Below are 16,483 nucleotides of genomic sequence, written 5' to 3'. Positions count from 1 at the left end.
TCCTTGTTTCAGATTGATAGTATCAGCTGTGGAGAATGCTTCCAGTATGGGGGGGTGGTCACTGCTTCTCCACATCAGAAATGGAACCCCAAACCCCGTCTATTGACTTCCTAGGTCTGGTTGAGAGGTGGCGTGGGGTAGTTAACAATAACAGTGTTGACTCTTGCTTAGGGCCAAGGGGACCAGATGATGTCTTTGCCTTTGCTTTTTGTTTGATTTTAGTTCAGACTGGCCTTTCTGGTAATTAGTGGCTGCAACAGTGTTGGAGCGGGAACGAAACAAGCCAGTGTTCAGGCCCCAGTGAGAAGTCATTATGAAAGCTGGCCATGGTGGGTACACACCACCCTAGCACTAAGGAGCCTGAGGCAAAAAGATAGAGGTCAGCCTGGGCTACACAGCCAGGATCTGTCAAACAAGGGCAGGGTGTGTGTGTGTGTGTGTGTGTGTGTGTGTGTGTGTGTGTGTGTGTGTGAAAATCAGGCTACAGAGGTGTATGTTCATCATCCCAGTGCGAGGGAATCAGTCACAGGAAAAGCACTAGTCTAGCTGGTCCCAGTGACAGACATGATTCCCAGGTCCCAGTGACAGACTTGATTTCAAAAAGATGGAGAACTCTTGAGGAATGACTCTCAAGGTTGGCCTCTGGCTTCCACGTGCTCACACACATGTACATATACATCTACATGCACCCACACACATGCAGGACAGGACAAAAGAAAGAGTGGATGATACAGCTGGCTCGGACCATTGTGAAAGTCTGTGTTTTGCAGTAGATAATCACAGCTACGAAGACAGTAATCAAGCCTGGGTGTATGACTGAATTTATCCAAAGCAGTGTCTCAAGAGCAATAGCTCCAGAAAAAGAATAAGAAAAAGGTCCACTGCAGGGTCAACAAGACATATATAAAAGCATGTACTAGGTAGGGCTCAGCTGCTTGAGTGCTCCTGTAGCAAGGATTAAGTCTTGGGTTTGATCCCCAGCACCATGTAAATGTGCATGTGCTTGGCATATACCTATGATAGTAGGACTAGGGAGGTGGAGGTGGAAGAATCAGAAGTTCAAGACCATCCTCAGCTACATTGTGAGTTTGAGGCTAGCCTGGGTTACATGAGATCCTATCTTAAAAAAAAAATCTATAGCAAGGCAGTGGTGGCACACACCTTTAATCCCTGCACTCAGGAGGAGAGGCAGGCACATTTGTGAGTTGGAGGCCAGCTTGGTCTCAGAGCAAGTTCCAGGACAGCCAGGGCTACGCAGAGAAAACTTGTCTTGAAAAACAGAAAAAACAAACAAACAAACAAACAAACAAACCCTATATATGATGTCAACTATGCAGTATACATCATAAAAACTGGGTAAAAAAATGGTAAAAATTGCAGTACTTGAAATGTGAATTTATAACTTTCATTTTCATCTATTAACATATGTTATTATTATCTCCTGGTATGTTTTTTCCTAATTCAAGAAAATGGCAATAGGCAGATATAGTGGCACATGCCTGAATTCTTGAGACTTGGGAGATACAGGTAGGAACATAAGAAATTCAAGTCCAGCCTTGCCTCTATAGCTAAAGTCAGCCTGGGCTACATGATGAGAGCCTATCTCAAAAACACTAGAAAAAGAAAAGGGTAATGTTATCAGAGAAAGAAGCAAGAAAAAGCCCACTTCTCTACAGGGTTAAGTGTGCATCAATCTGTGGAGTCTGACTGTGGAGGACTGTGAAGCAGAGTGACAAATTAGCTGAATAGAGGGCAGAGGGAGCAGAGAGGAGGAAGATGCAGTCTTGAAACCATGGTAACATCGGCTGGAGTGCAGGAGTGACTCACAGCCGGTAATGGCTGCTAGCTGTATTTTTCTCGTAATTATCTGCTCAGACTAAAGCATCTACGCATGATTTGAACAAGGGAAATCAAGGAGGGAAGCTGGCAGCCCTCTTCCCAGGAAAAAAGGGTTCACAAACCTTGGCCTAGACTCACTGCCCACTCCCACCTGCACCAAAAGCAAGAGGCTATGGTTTCTCATTTGTTAGTGATCCCAACAATACTTACTCTGATAAGAAAAGCTTGAAGCAACAACGCAGAGATCACGTTGATCTCATTCCAGTGGACCGTGCATAGGGATCTCTGGGCCCCACACTCTGCAATCAAGAGTAGAAAAGAGCTGGCTGTGGTGGAGCATAACTTTAATCATGCTTAATCAGGTTGTTTTTCTTCCTGATTTCAATCATCAGATGTGACCCTTTTCTACTCTTTGTTAGTTAGTTTGATTGGTTTGGTTTGGTTTTTTTTGAAACGTGGTCTCTTTATGTAACTCTGGCTGTCCTGGAACTCACTCTGTAGACCAGGCTGGCCTCAAACTCACAGAGATGCACTTGCCTTCCAAGTGCTGGGGTTAAAGGAAGGTATGCATCACTACCACCAGGCAGAGGATAACTGATTTTCCAAGAGGTCTTCAGAGAGAAAGACCTCTATCCATGTTTCATAAGCATTGTGTAAGCAATGTATCAAGTGGGTGGATTTTTCCAGAGACAGTGGAGAACGACCCATATCAATGGTATTGTTCTCGGAGCCAGAGGCTTTCTCTTCAGCTTCTGCATAACTTTGGGTTTGATTTATTTTGTTTGTTTAGTTGGTTGTTTTGGCTTTGTCTGTGTAAAGCTGGGAATTAAAATCAGGACCTCACTCATGCATTCGACCACTGGGGCTATACCTCTTTGTGTTTTCACAGCAGATTTGTTTGTTAAATGGCAGTATCACTTTAGAGGAAGAGGCTTGGAGAAGTCAGTGATCAGCTCCAAGTTTTCTGCTAGCTGGGCTCTGTGGCAGAGTTGGGCTCTCAGGTATGTGTGTCACCCAGATGGTGCTTTCCAGCTCCTGAAGGAAACCCACAGATGTCTAGCTCCTCTTGTTGTCCATGGATGTTCCCTAAGTCAGCTACCCAGGAACCATTGGAGGGCACGGACATTGGTGTGAGGGCCAAATTATTGCCCTATAGCAGGCCATTAAGAAGCCAATCTCTGACTTATGCAGGAACATACTGGTTGTGAAGAGCCTAGCATGCACCCTCACCATCTCATGTTCTGGACTTCCCAGGCTACAGAAGCCTAGAGGTCAGGTGGAGGAACCCTGTAGAGATATAAGTGCAGGAGTGGAGCACTGTAGCCGAGCAGAACGGATGTTGAGGACAGCTTTGTGTACCTACCTTGGCCCTGTAGAACTCATCTCCTTGTCTGGGACATACATAGATGGTGGTGTACAATAGAGGCCAGAGGTCAGCCTCAAGTGGTGTTCCTCAGGAGCTGTCCTGTCCATCTTGGTTTTTGAGACTTCCCTGGGTCTCTTCCGGGAATCTGAGGCTCACCAATTAGGTGAGGCTGGCTGGCCAACAAGCCCCAAGGATCCAGCCTTCTGTCTTCACCTCCCCAGAGCTAGGATTAAATTTGTGCCACTGCACCAAGTTTTTCAGATGGGTGCTGGGGACTGAATTTCAATCCTCATGCTTGAATGCTATGCACTTTCTTAACTGAGCTATCTCCATAAACCAACCCCCTTTTTGAGATAGGATCTTGCTATTTTGCCTAGGCTGCCCTTGAATTCTGGGACCCAAGTGATGATCCCACCTCTGGAGTACTTGAAACCATAAGCATGAATCACCAAACTGGGCCTTCTCAACACTGAACATGTTAGATTTATTCCCGCCCCCCCATCAACCTGTCTTTGTTTATTTGTTTGTTTGTTTTGGTTGTTGTTCTAGCATTTCTTTTTCTTTTCTTTTTTTTAAATATTTATTTATAGCTGGACCTCGTGGTGTACACAATTAACCTTAGCATTCAGGAGACAGAGGCAGATGAATTTCCATGGTTTGAGGCCAGCCTGATCTACATAGGGCATTCACAGGAGACCCAGGTATCTATTTGTTTGTTCCCTCTGTCTGTCTGTCTGTCTGTCTGTCTGTCTGTCTCTCTCTCTCTCTCTCTCTCTCTCTCTCTCTCTCTCTGTGTGTGTGTGTGTGTGTGTGTGTGCGTTCATGTGTGTGTAAATGCATGTACCACAGCAAGTGTTGGAGACAGAGGACAACCGGTAGGAGTTTGCTCTCTCCTTCTACCATGTGGGTCTCAGGGATTTAACCCAGATCATTCGGCTTGACAGGAAGTGCTTTTACTTGATGATTCATCTTGCTAGCCCTTTTTGTAGCATTTCAAAATAACATCCAGACTTCAGTGAACTCCATTCCTGGAGACTTGATTAGTCATCCTGTTAACTTCCTCACTAATGGTCTTAGGCACTGGTCCTTCTCCTCCTTCCCCCTGCCAGCTTCCTGCACATTTTATATACCTTTGGAGCAGTGTCAGCATTGATTCTTACCTACCAGTGGCATTTAAAGGGAGATCTCAGAGATAGAAATCTGACACTGTCACTCTCATGAGGACTTCAGTGGCTCCCCATCATCTAATAGAATGGTGCCCCTCTCTTTAGCCTGTAGCCCCAAGGCCATTCTGCTGATATCTGCAGCCTGATGTTTTGCTAATCCCCTTGGGTTCCAGACACCCAGGTACCATTTTACAGCCCATTCTTCAGCCTCCATGCTGCTCTCCCTGCCTGGGATGCTTTCCTTTCTTTATTTTTTATGTTTTAAAAATTTCCGAGACAGAATTTTTCAGTGTAGCCCAGACTGGCCTCTAATGAGTGACCTTACTGCTCTGCCTCCTAAATGATTAGATTACCATCCTGTGATACCAAGACTGACCGATATGGATAACTATTTACCCTTCAAGACTGGCTTTTGGTTTTGTTGTTTGTTTGTTTGTTTTGTGTTTTTGAGACAGGGTTTCTCTGTGTAGTCCTGGCTGTCTTGGAACTCACTCTATAAACTAGACTTGCCTTGAACTGAGAGATTCACCTGTCTCTGCCGCCTGAATGCTGGAAAGGATTGTTTATTTATGTACTTTATGTATGAAGGTGTTTGGTCTGCATATACATCTGCACGCCAGAAGAAGGCATTGGATTTCACAGGACTACAGTTATAAATGGGTGTGAGCCACCATGTGGGTGCTGGAAATTGAATTCAGGACTTCTGGAAGAGCCACAATGCTCTTAAAGGCTGAGCCAGCTCTCCAGACGGCATAACTCCTTGAACCTGGGGCTTATGTTTTCTCAACTAGACTGGAAAGAAGCAAGCTCGAGTGGGCCTCCTGCCTTGTCTTTCTCCTTAACTGGGACTATAGGCATGTTCAGGATGCTTGCCTTGTTATATGGTGCTGAGATCTTAACTCTATTCCACAAGATTGTGCTGCAAGTGTTCTTAACATCTCTCTTCAGGCCTGGAGGAGGTTTCTATAGAAGACAGTGTTATCCTATTGGTTGATGGTGCCTTTTAATTCTTTTATATTCTTGCTAACTCAGTGTAATTACACTAATTGTTGAAAGAGGAATATTAAATTTCTCTAATGTTATTGTGGATTTATCTTTTCTTCTTTCGGTTGTAATGTTTTATTTTTTTATTTCATATAATTTAGAACTCCATTACTGGATGCATAAATGTTTAGGATTGCTTTATCTTTTGGATGAACAATCACTTGATCATTTTGAGATGACATTCTTTAATCCTGGTAATACTTGCTCAAACGCTTATTTTGATATTAACATAGTGATTCCAAATTTCCTTTTATTAATGTTAACATGATATAGGCTTTTTGTATTAGTCACGGTTTGATAGAGAAACAGAACCAATATAATACTGAAAGGAGACTTATTCGATTGGCTTATTTGATCTGTTCTGGGCCGTTCAACAATGGCTGTCTTTATAAGGAAAGGCTGAGAACCTGGTAGCTGCTCCAGTCGATAGTCTGGATGACTCAGCAGTCATAACGTGGTGCTGAAGGCCTGGAGGATTTGTGGAGAGCCACTGGATTTCAGTCTGCTTTGAAACCTTGATAAAACTGGGTTTTGATATCAGCAAAGGAACGTGGCACTTAGTGACATCCGTAACAGGGTAGACAAATTCATCATTGAACCTTGAGGGCAACTGGTCAAAAAGCAAAGATTTTTCCCCAAACTTCCATTTATTTGGCTGCCACTAAAAGGTGCCACACACATTTAGGGAAGGCCTTTCCACTTGAAGTAACTTGATCAAAGGCTAGAGAGGGTTAAGAGCACTGGCTGTTTTTTACAGAGGACCCAGGCTCAGTTCCCAATACCTAACTGGCTGTTGTGGCTCATAACGGTCTTATACCTCCAGTTCACACCTTATTCTGGCCTCTGCAGGCACCAGTCATGCAAGGGGTACACAGATATACATGCAGGCAAAACACACACATGCACAAAATCAAAATCAAAATAAACAAATAACTTGATCAAGAAAATGTTTCACACGTGTGGCTTTTCTCTTAGATGATTCTAGATCCAGTCAATGTAGCAACCAAAATTAGCCAGTGTTCTTTTCTATCTTTTTACTTTTTTTTTCCCTTTGAGGCAGGGTCTCATTTTGTATCCCTGGCTGACCTGGGACTGCTCTATGTAGACCAGACTGGCCTTGAATTCACAGAATCCCCCTGCCTCTGCCTCTTGAGATTAAAGGCATGCATCACTTTTTACTTTAAAAAAAAAAAAGATTTGAAATTTGTCTTTATTTGTGTGTATGTTATTACACTTACATGTGTTCTGCCACCCACAGAGGTTTAGAAGACATCAGATTCCTGGGAGCAAAGGTTGCAGACACTGAAGCATCCTTCTAGCCCCCTGTGCTCTGTCATTTTACCTTTAACTTGTGTGCATCTTTCTTTGGGTATGCAGTAAGACTAGTGAGCATGAATGGATTTTCTTTTTTTTTCTTTTTATTTATTTATTTACTTATTGATTGATTTTGTTTTTTTGAAACAGGGTTTCTCTGTATAGCCTTGGCTGTCCTGGAACTCACTCTGTAGACCAGGCTGGCCTCGAACTCAGAAATCCACCCGCCTCTGCCTCCCAAGTGCTGGGATTAAAGGCGTGCACCACCACTGCCCGGCTTGAATGGATTTTCATAGGTTTGCCATCTGTAGATAACTTCAGTGAAATGTCTTTTTGTGTTCTTTGTTCATTTCCATGTTTGTTTGAGACAGGGTCTCAAGTAGCATGGTCTTTCCTCAAACTTGCTGTGTATCCTGGGCTGGATTGATCCTTCAGCCCCAGCCTTCTGAGCGCCGAGGTTACAGGCATGTATACCACCATGCCCAGCTTTCTTTGTCCATGTTTTAATTTTAAAGATTATTTTATTATTTTGTGTGTTTTGCCTACATGTATGTTTGTGCGCCATTTGCATGCCTGGTGACCTCAGAGGCCAAAGGACGGGTCAAATGCCCTGGAACTGGATTACAGACAGTTGTGAGCCAACATGTGGGTACTGGGAATGAAACCCAAGTCCTCTGGAAGAGCACCCAGCCAGTGCTCTTAACCACTGAGCCATCTCTCCAGCTCTTAGCAAGCACCTCTAACTGCTGAGCCATCTCGCTAGTCTTGCATTTCTTTATCTGTTTGTCCATTCATTTGTCCATGCATCCATGCATCTATCCACCCACCTGTCTGTCTGTCTTTCTGTCTGCCTGCCTGCCTGCCTGCCTGCTTGCCTGCCTGCCTGCCTATCTATCTATGACCATCTGTCTCTCTATCTCTTTTACAGTTCAAGATTTGATCCACTGTGGACGGCAGCATTTCACAGGCTGGATCCTGAACTGTGTAACAGTGAAGAAAGCCAGCTGAGCATAAGCAGCAAGCATGCAAGGTCCCATGTGTTTCTTTTCTCTCTTTTCTTGACTGTGGACATGAGGCTTTATGGTCCTGACTTGACTCCCTGAAATAATGGACTGTAACCTAGAGTTGTAAGGCAAATAAAGGCTTTCCTCCCCTAGGCTGCTTTCTGTCAGGGTATTTTATCACAGCAACAGAAATGAAAGTGAAACAGAAATCAGTACCGAGGAATTGAGCTGTTGCTGTGATGGGCCTGGCATGTCAGTTTTTTATTTGTCTTAGACTGCCTTTTAAGAAAGGAACATGGAAACATTTGGGATTCTGGGCTGGAAAAGCTGTTGGATGCTGGAGGCAGAGCTTAATGGGCCGTCGTTGCAGGGACTTGGAAGACTGAAATTAAACAGTTAATGAAGAACCAAATGTTTCAAAAGAGAGCAAGGATTTTATCAGACCGCTGGCTATTTGTGTGATATTTAGGAGGCAGAAGCAGGTGGATCTCTGTGCCTTTGACCCCAACCTAGGGCTGCACAGAGAAAAACCAATCCTCCCCACCCCCACCCACTGCCAAGTTCCATGTTTGCTGGTCACACTGGTGGCTGAAGCAGCAGCTGAGATTGTTCAAGAGAGCAGCACCCTTGAGGTGGAAGTTTCTGTGTGTCCTGGGACAATAGGAAAGTCTTTCCTCAAAGCCAGAAGAAACTGACCCAGCTGTGGACCAAGGGGGTCAGGCTACATCCCAAGCTAAACTTGTCAATGTAAACATGATCCATATGATACTAGTTGAAGGCACAAAACATGTAAAATTGAAGGGGTTCATGGAAAACAGCTGAGGTTTGGGACCCTATGGCAGGGTCAGAGATCCTGCAGAAATGCTCTGGGAGACCATTGTTGAGGTGAAGCCTCAGTTGAGACTCCAAGATATGGAAGATGCCAGAACTAAAGGCTATTTGCCAAGGAGAGCTTAAGGTGTGGGATGGAGACATCCGTATGTTCTTGGGGTTAGCGGAGCTGGAGAAATGTTATTACTCAAGTCCCTTTGAATCCAGATGTTGGACCTTGAGCTATATTAGTTTTATACGTCTAGACTTTGCTTTTGCTTTGGCCTGATTATTTTTATTCCTTAGTACTTCCTTTTTGGAATAAATGTGTTTATATAACTTATTTTCTTTATTTTATAGAAACATGCAGTTAAAAAGACTTTGGACTTTTAAAGAGAATTTGGATTTTTAAAGTATTGAAATGTTTGAAGACTTTAGGGTGCTTTTTGGAGTTTGACAGGATTTTTACCTTATGATAGTAACATGGGACTTTGAGATGAAAGCTGTCAAACTTCCTTCTAAGGAGAGAGAACCAGCCAACATGCCCACTGACTGTGTGCCTGTGGTAGTTTCTTTTCCTGGTGCTTTGGTTTGAAGCTATTCATGCATGCTAAACAAGCACTCCACTAACAGTCCTAGCTAGCCTCAGTTTATTCTTTTTAAAATTGCAGTTATTACAATTACATGGATTTTTTGGTTTTTTTTTTTTTGGTTTTTTCGAGACAGGGTTTCTCTGTGTAGTCCTGGCTGTCCTGGAACTCACTCTGTAGACCAGGCTGGCCTCGAACTCAGAAATCTGCCTGTCTCTGCCTCCCAAGTGCTGGGATTAAAGGCGTGCGCCACCACCGCCCGGCTATTTTTTAATTTTTAAATTATATTATATATTTTATTTATGTGGTGCTGGTGATTGAGCAACAGTTGATGTAAGGGAATGCACATTTTATTATGTCTCATTTAGTTGTGTGTGCATGCCAGTGTGGATGCACATATGGAGATCAGAGAACACGGTTCTTGAGAGCTGGTTCTTCATTCACTCTATGGGTCCCACTACATGGTTGAACTCAGGTCCTTACTCTTGATAACAGGTGCTTTTACTCGCCAATCCACCTTGAGGGCTCAGGACTTACACATTTTGAACTTGCATAAGCATCAAAATTCCCTCTAAGGGGAGAGGACCAGCCAACACTCCCACTGACCTCATCCCTGCCTTAGTTTCTTTTCCTGGGGCAGCAAGGAGTGTGGCTCAGTGACAAAACATTTCCCCAACATACTTGAAACTCTGGGTTCAAGGCCCAGCAAGACTAAAATGAAGCACTGTGAGAATAATGAGTTAATGGCAAAGCGGATACCTTAGGCACTATCATGGTCAGTGTTTATTGTCAGCTTGACAGTATCTGGAATCACCTAAGACAATGAGCCTCCAGGGACACCTCAGAGGGATTACTTAGACTATGGGCATGCCAATAAGAGATTATGTTGATTAAATTAATTGAGGTGAAAACACTCATCCTAAAAGTAGGTGGCTTCTTTCTCTGGGTTTGAGTCTATAAAAAGATGAAAGCAGTTCTGGGATGAAGCTTGTACTTCCATGTGTTTTGCTAGCACCTGGGTCAATAGCTGTAGGGTAGGGCTAAGCCCAGTGTGTGTCTCCTTGTCCCTGCTGAGTAGAATAATTTCTTCAGGTTTCATGCTCATAGCTTTCTGTCCTCTGCTCTTGGCTGTATTAGATGTATGGGTTGTTGACCCATATAGGCCATGCCTTTATGTGGAACTATGCCAATATGTGGAACTATATTGGTGTCATGTAGAACTCAGGCTCTCTGGAGAGAGGCATTGAAGAAGGACCTCTATCCCCTATCTAAGGCCTTGGTTAAGGGGGTAAAAAAAAAGAAGAGACAAACACACATCCCCTTTGCTTCCTGACTGAATGTGATGTGACCAGCTGTTTTAAGCTCCTGGTATGTTGATCCTTGTCATGATGGGCGGTATCCTTGAACTATAAGTTAAAACAAAGCTTTTCTCCCTTGAGTTGCTTTTGCCAGGGTATTTTATCACAGCAACAGGACTTGTGGATCCTCCCGAAAGCCCGATGCCAGTTTGGCTTTACTGAGAGCTCTGCCATGTTGAAGCAGTAGCCTTTGCTCCACTGAAATGACATCCTGAAATGATCTGAATTAATTAATCATGAGCCTTGAGGGTAGGGAGACTTGTTTCACATTGGAAATCGGCAAACAGACCTGATCTCTTTAGGGGCCAGGATAAGGCTGACAGTGTTTCAAGACAGTGTGTCTTTGAGCCATGTCACACAGGCCACTCTTTTGTGATATCAATAAAACACTTTTCCCAAAACTGACTTTGAGGCTTACTTGACCTAGTCACTAGTCAATAGATTCTTGTGGGTCATTTTGGAGTCATAGAGTTTTGCTTCTTCTATCCTGATGTTGGACTTGTCTTGGGAGGCTATGTGACCCAGGTAGTAAGCAGCGTTGGCGACTTAAAACAACACAAATGCCAATGCACCTGTAGACAGCGGTGAGAATGTCTCTGGAAGAATCTCACTCTTGTCACTTACTATTTGTCACAATCACAGGGAAAACAGGGGTGATGGTAGCATATTCCTCAGAGAGGTTTTAGGAGAATTAAAAGCATTAATCTGAACAGAGTCTCTAGTGTGATGACAATGTAAGGTGTCTCCCTCTAGCAAAACCTATAGCAATCCTGTGTCAGAGATGGTCCATTTAACTAAAGAAAGCAAGGGTCACATTAGCATAAGTCTGTACATGCACACTCACTAAGAACATTGAGCTAGTGTCCACTCAGCCTACCCAGGCACACATTTTTGTAATGGGGACTCCAATGGAAACTTTCTACAAAAGGTTTATTTACTATGTATGTATGTATGTATGTATGTATGTATGTATGTATGTGTGTGTGTATGTCTGCTTGAGTTTATGTGTACCACATGCATGCTGGGGCCCTGGGAGGCCAGAGGGCCACAGATACCCTGGAACTGGAGTTACAGGTAGTTGTGAGCTGTCTGATACGAGTGGGTGCTGGTAATTGAACCCAGGTCCTATGGAAGAACAGTCAGTGCTCTTAACCACTGAGCCATCTCTCCAGCCCCCAGTGGAACCTTTTAATTCCAAGGATTTGCTGGTGCCAAATCCAGAAGGTGGAGGGAACTGAACTGAAGCAGGAAAGTGTAAACAAACAAGGTTAGAGCTGTAGCATAGTCTAGATCGGAAAGACTCAGTGTGTGTGTGTGTGTGTGTGTGTGTGTGTGTGTGTGTGTGTGTGTATGTGTGTGTGTAAGTACATGTGTGTGTATACAGGTATTCAGGTGTATGCATATGTCTGTGTGTACTCTCTTGTGTCTTAGTTAGGGTTCCCATTGCTGTAATAATACACCATGGCTAAAAGCAACTTGGGAAGGAAAGGGTTTATTTGCTCTTTCAACTTTCAGGTCACTTCCATCACTGAAGGAATTAGGGACAAGAAGTTAAGGTACAAACCTGGAGGCAGAAACAGATTCAGAGGCCATGGAGGAGTGCTGCTTACTGTCTTGCTCCATGTGGCTTGTTTTCTTATACCATGCAGGACCATCTGCCCAGGGATGGCATTGCCCAACGTAGGGGAGGGTTCTTCCATAATTAATCAATCATTAATCAAGAAAATATCCTATAGATTTGCCTACAGGCCAACCTTATGGAGGCATTTTCTCAGTTAAAATTCATTCTTTTCAGATATGTCTAGATTTATGTCAAGTTGACAAAAGTCAACTAGTACATTATGTGTGGGAATTTTGGGTATCATTTACACATCTGTCCCCTTTGACTTGTGAGCAACTTAACAGGTAGGGGATCCTATAGGAACCCTCTGTCCAGAGCTTCCACAGGCTAGACGTGACTAAGTATTTGTTGATGAAACTGGATAGAGGCAAAATTAAAGAGAGCCAGTGTTTCCTGTCACGAAAAACCAATAAATAAATAAATAAATAAATAAATAAATAAATAAATAAAATAAAGAGAGCCAGTGTCAAAATCTTAGCACTCAAGAAGCTGAGGCAGGAGGATTGCTATGAGTTTCAGGCCAGTATGAGTGACATAGTGAGTTCCTAGCCAGCCTGAGACAGAGTGTGAGACACTGTTTTAAAAAATAAGAAAGAAAATAAAAGCAAAACAAGACAACAAAAATAAGCAGGCCAGGAACGCTGTCCAGGATTTTAAAAGAAGCCATGAGAGAACAGACAGGAGAGACTGGCTGAGACTTCTGGAAACAGAGCCTCTGAATGCAGCAGAGACAGATGGATGCACAGATCTGGCAAAAAAAAAAACATTAGAGAAAAAAAGTACAACACATCACTAGAAATGTCGGGGATTATTTTGAATTATATAGCAACTACTAAGAACTGCTGTTTTCTTTTTTAAAGATTCATTTATTTTATGTATATGAATGCTCTGTCTGCATGCACACCTGCATGTCAGAAGGGGCCATCAGATCCCAGGATAGATGGTTGTGAACCACCATGTAGTTGCTAGGAATTGAATTCAGGACCTCTGGAAGAGCAGCCAGTGCTCTTAACTGCTGGGCTATTTCTCCAGCCCAACCGCTTCTTTTTTTTTTTTTTTTTTTTTTTTTTTAAAGATTTATTTGTACACTTATTTGTATGCAACATCATGATTTTGGAGGTCAGAGGGCTACTTATAGAAGTTGATTTTCTTTTTCTCTATAATAGAGGTTCTGGGATTGAACGTGTCAAGTACCTTTATCTGCTGAGATAACTCATCTGTCCTTATTTATTTATTTTTATTTTATGTGTGTGAAAGTTTGTTTCCATGTATGTATGTGCAACACACACACACACAGGCCTGGTGTTCATGGAGGCCAGAGATGGTGTTAGAATTCCAAGGAACTAGAACTACAGATGATTGTGAACTGCCATGTGGGTGCTGGGAACCAAACCTGGGTCTCTTGCAAAAGCAGTAATGCTCTTGACCACTGAGCTAGCTCCAGCTCCCAATTGCTATTTCTCCCTTTAGAGTGTTTGTCCATGTGTATGTTCCCTTTCATTCATCAGTTCACTTCTTAACAAATACGTACTGAGTACACATTCAGGCAAGTTCTTCACATGGTTGCCCATGGTAATGAGCACTGTTTGCATGCCATTTTGCAGCCCCCTATCCAGTACTGCAATGAGCCGTCGCTTCTCACAGTGTGTTGCTGTGAAAAATGCCTCATCATGGAGGCTACATGATCAAAATGTTAAAGCTCGTCTCCTAACAGGTTTCAGCTCTGGTTCCTCCTAGGCTGTTCTTTCTCTATGTGGTTGACATCTAAGCCCCAGACTTCCTAGGGCTCTCTCTTCGGTTGCCCTCACTCCCCACGAAGCCATCCAGTCTCAAGGCTTCACACTCGGCACTTCCCACGAGTTCCACGAGTCTACCTTGAAAGTCTGCTCTTGTTCCCTCTGTTAAATTATGGAGGAAAGCTGCAGATGTGATTCAATGACAGTATACTTGCTTCACACGGGCTAGGTCTTGGGTTGGAGCAGAACAGAAGGAGGGGGCAATTTAAGTCAGATGTGGTGGCACATCTGTAATCTGAGCACTCGGGAGGTAAACTATGAGTTCAAAGTAAGACTGAGTTACTTTGTGAAGCAATGGAGGTCTGAGGTACATAGTGGATCCCTATCTTAAAAAACTGAGGTCTGGGATGTGTCTCAGTGGTAGAGTGCTGGCCTAGCATGTACAAGCTGTTAGGTTCTACAAGCAGCACAGGAAAAGGACCAAAACCCAAACTAAAAAGCAACAAATGAACACTGAATATGGAGAAACTGATGCTCAGAGAATCAAATTCACCTGCTACAGATGGCATAGCAAGAAAGAGGCAGAAGGAAGACTGGAGTATACATTTGCTTTTATACAAAGCCTCTGTGATTTTCATTACATTAACTGGAAATGATACTTCTGTTGGTATTTCCTGAGGCATCTCCCACTAAACTAGCATCACTAATAGATTTAACATATTCACCATTACAAAGGTTCTTTAATGCAAACCTTGGCAGAGCATTTCTTATACCTTCATTCAGTTCACTTGTATATTGGCCCTTAGATGTTGGGTATCCAGCACCGAACCAGCACATTCAGTTAGAAGACACAGAAAACAGGGATCCATGCAAACAAATACCTCACATTGCTCCAGGTCACATCAACTGCTGCTAGAGTTAACCAGATAGTGTGACAACAGGAACTGGGGAGGGTGGCTGCTTTAACAATGGTTCTCAACCTGTGGGTCACAACCCCTTGAGGGGAGGAGTTGAATGATCCTTTGACAAGGGTTGCCTAAAACCATCAGAGAACATAGATATTTACACAACAACTCATAACAGTAGCAAAATTACAGTTGTGAAGTAACAATGAAAATAATTTTATGGTTGGGGGTCACCATAACATGAAGAACTCTATTAAAGGGTTGCAGCGTTAGGAAGGTTGAGACCCACTGCTCTGCAAGGCTAGATCACAGACTTTCTTCAGCAAGCCTGGGACTAAAACTCAAGAAGTCTAGAGGAAGAATGGATATTCTGGACAGGAGGTGGCAGCTGCAAAGATGTGGAGGAGGGAGAATTTGTGATTTTCAAGGGATAGTAAGAGTAAAAGGCCCAGTGTGAGCCGGGTGGTGGTGGCTCATGCCTTTAATCCCAGCACTCCAGAAGCAGGGACAGTGGACCTCTGAGTTCAAGGCCAGCCTGGTCTGTAGAGTGAGTTCCAAGACACCCAGAGCTGCACAGAAAAACCCTGTGTCAAAAAACAACAATAAAAAACCAATCAACCAAACCAAAAAAAAAAAAAAAACCCCAACAAAACAAAACAAACAAACAAAAAACACACATGGGGCTGGAGAGATGGCTCCGCAGTTAAGATCACTGTCTGATCTTCCAGAGGTCCTGAGTTCAATTCCCAGCAACCACATGGTGGCTCACAACCATCTGTCATGGGATCTGATGCCCTCTTCTGATGTGTCTGAAGACAGCTACAGTGTACTCACGTACATAAAATAAATAAATAAATTAATAATAATAATAATAATAATAATAATAATAATAATAAATATTAACCCCCACACACACACAGACACACACTGTCGGGTGCAGCAGAACGGCTATGGAAGTCTTTGGATTCTCTCCAGCCAGCAGAGAAGACTGACTAAACAGTTTTAGATGAGCTCAGAACATGGTCTTTTTATTTATTTTTAAGATCAAACTGGCCTCAAAACTCTCAGTCCTCTTGCCTCAGTCTTCAGAATGCTGGGATTACAGGTGTGGGCCAGCATCTTTAGAATGCTTTAAAGATTTCTAAAATGTAAAGGGATCAGTGTAAGCTACATATCAACAACACTGTTTCAAAAACAAAACAAGGGGCTGTCGTAGCACATTTGCGTAAGAAAAAGACAAAACCCTATTCTGGCTGTTGTACGGGAGACTGGGGAGAAGCAAGAGCTAAGGCAGATGGGAGACTGGAAGACTGCTGCAAGGGTCTGAGTGGAGAGGGCAGTGGTGTGGGCCCGGATGGTAGCAGTTTATCAGGATGGTGGAAACCAGCTGGCTTGGGAAGGATCAAGGAGGTTATGATTCTGCTTTAAAGATATGGAACCCTTGAGCATTAATGCCAGGCAGACACTGGCCACACCACGGGGGTTGGGGTGAAAAGTGAGCTTTGGAAATCATGTCTAGACTCATTCATACAGCGCCTTCTTTCCTTTCCATAATTTTCCTAGAATAGACTCCCAGAAATACGATTACCAAGTAAAATGATATGAGCATTTCCAATCCCCCAGAGCATACTGGCAGATTTGATTTTCAAGGCTGGTATTTATTTAGTGTTAGCAGCCAGTAACCATGCATTGATTCCATGCTCTACCCAGCCTGACATATTGCCATTCCT

This window comes from Arvicanthis niloticus, chromosome X, assembly GCF_011762505.2.
Source record: "Arvicanthis niloticus isolate mArvNil1 chromosome X, mArvNil1.pat.X, whole genome shotgun sequence".
NCBI lineage: Eukaryota > Metazoa > Chordata > Mammalia > Rodentia > Muridae > Arvicanthis > Arvicanthis niloticus.
The sequence above is the reverse complement of the archived record's forward strand: the minus strand, read 5'-3'. Positions refer to the sequence as shown.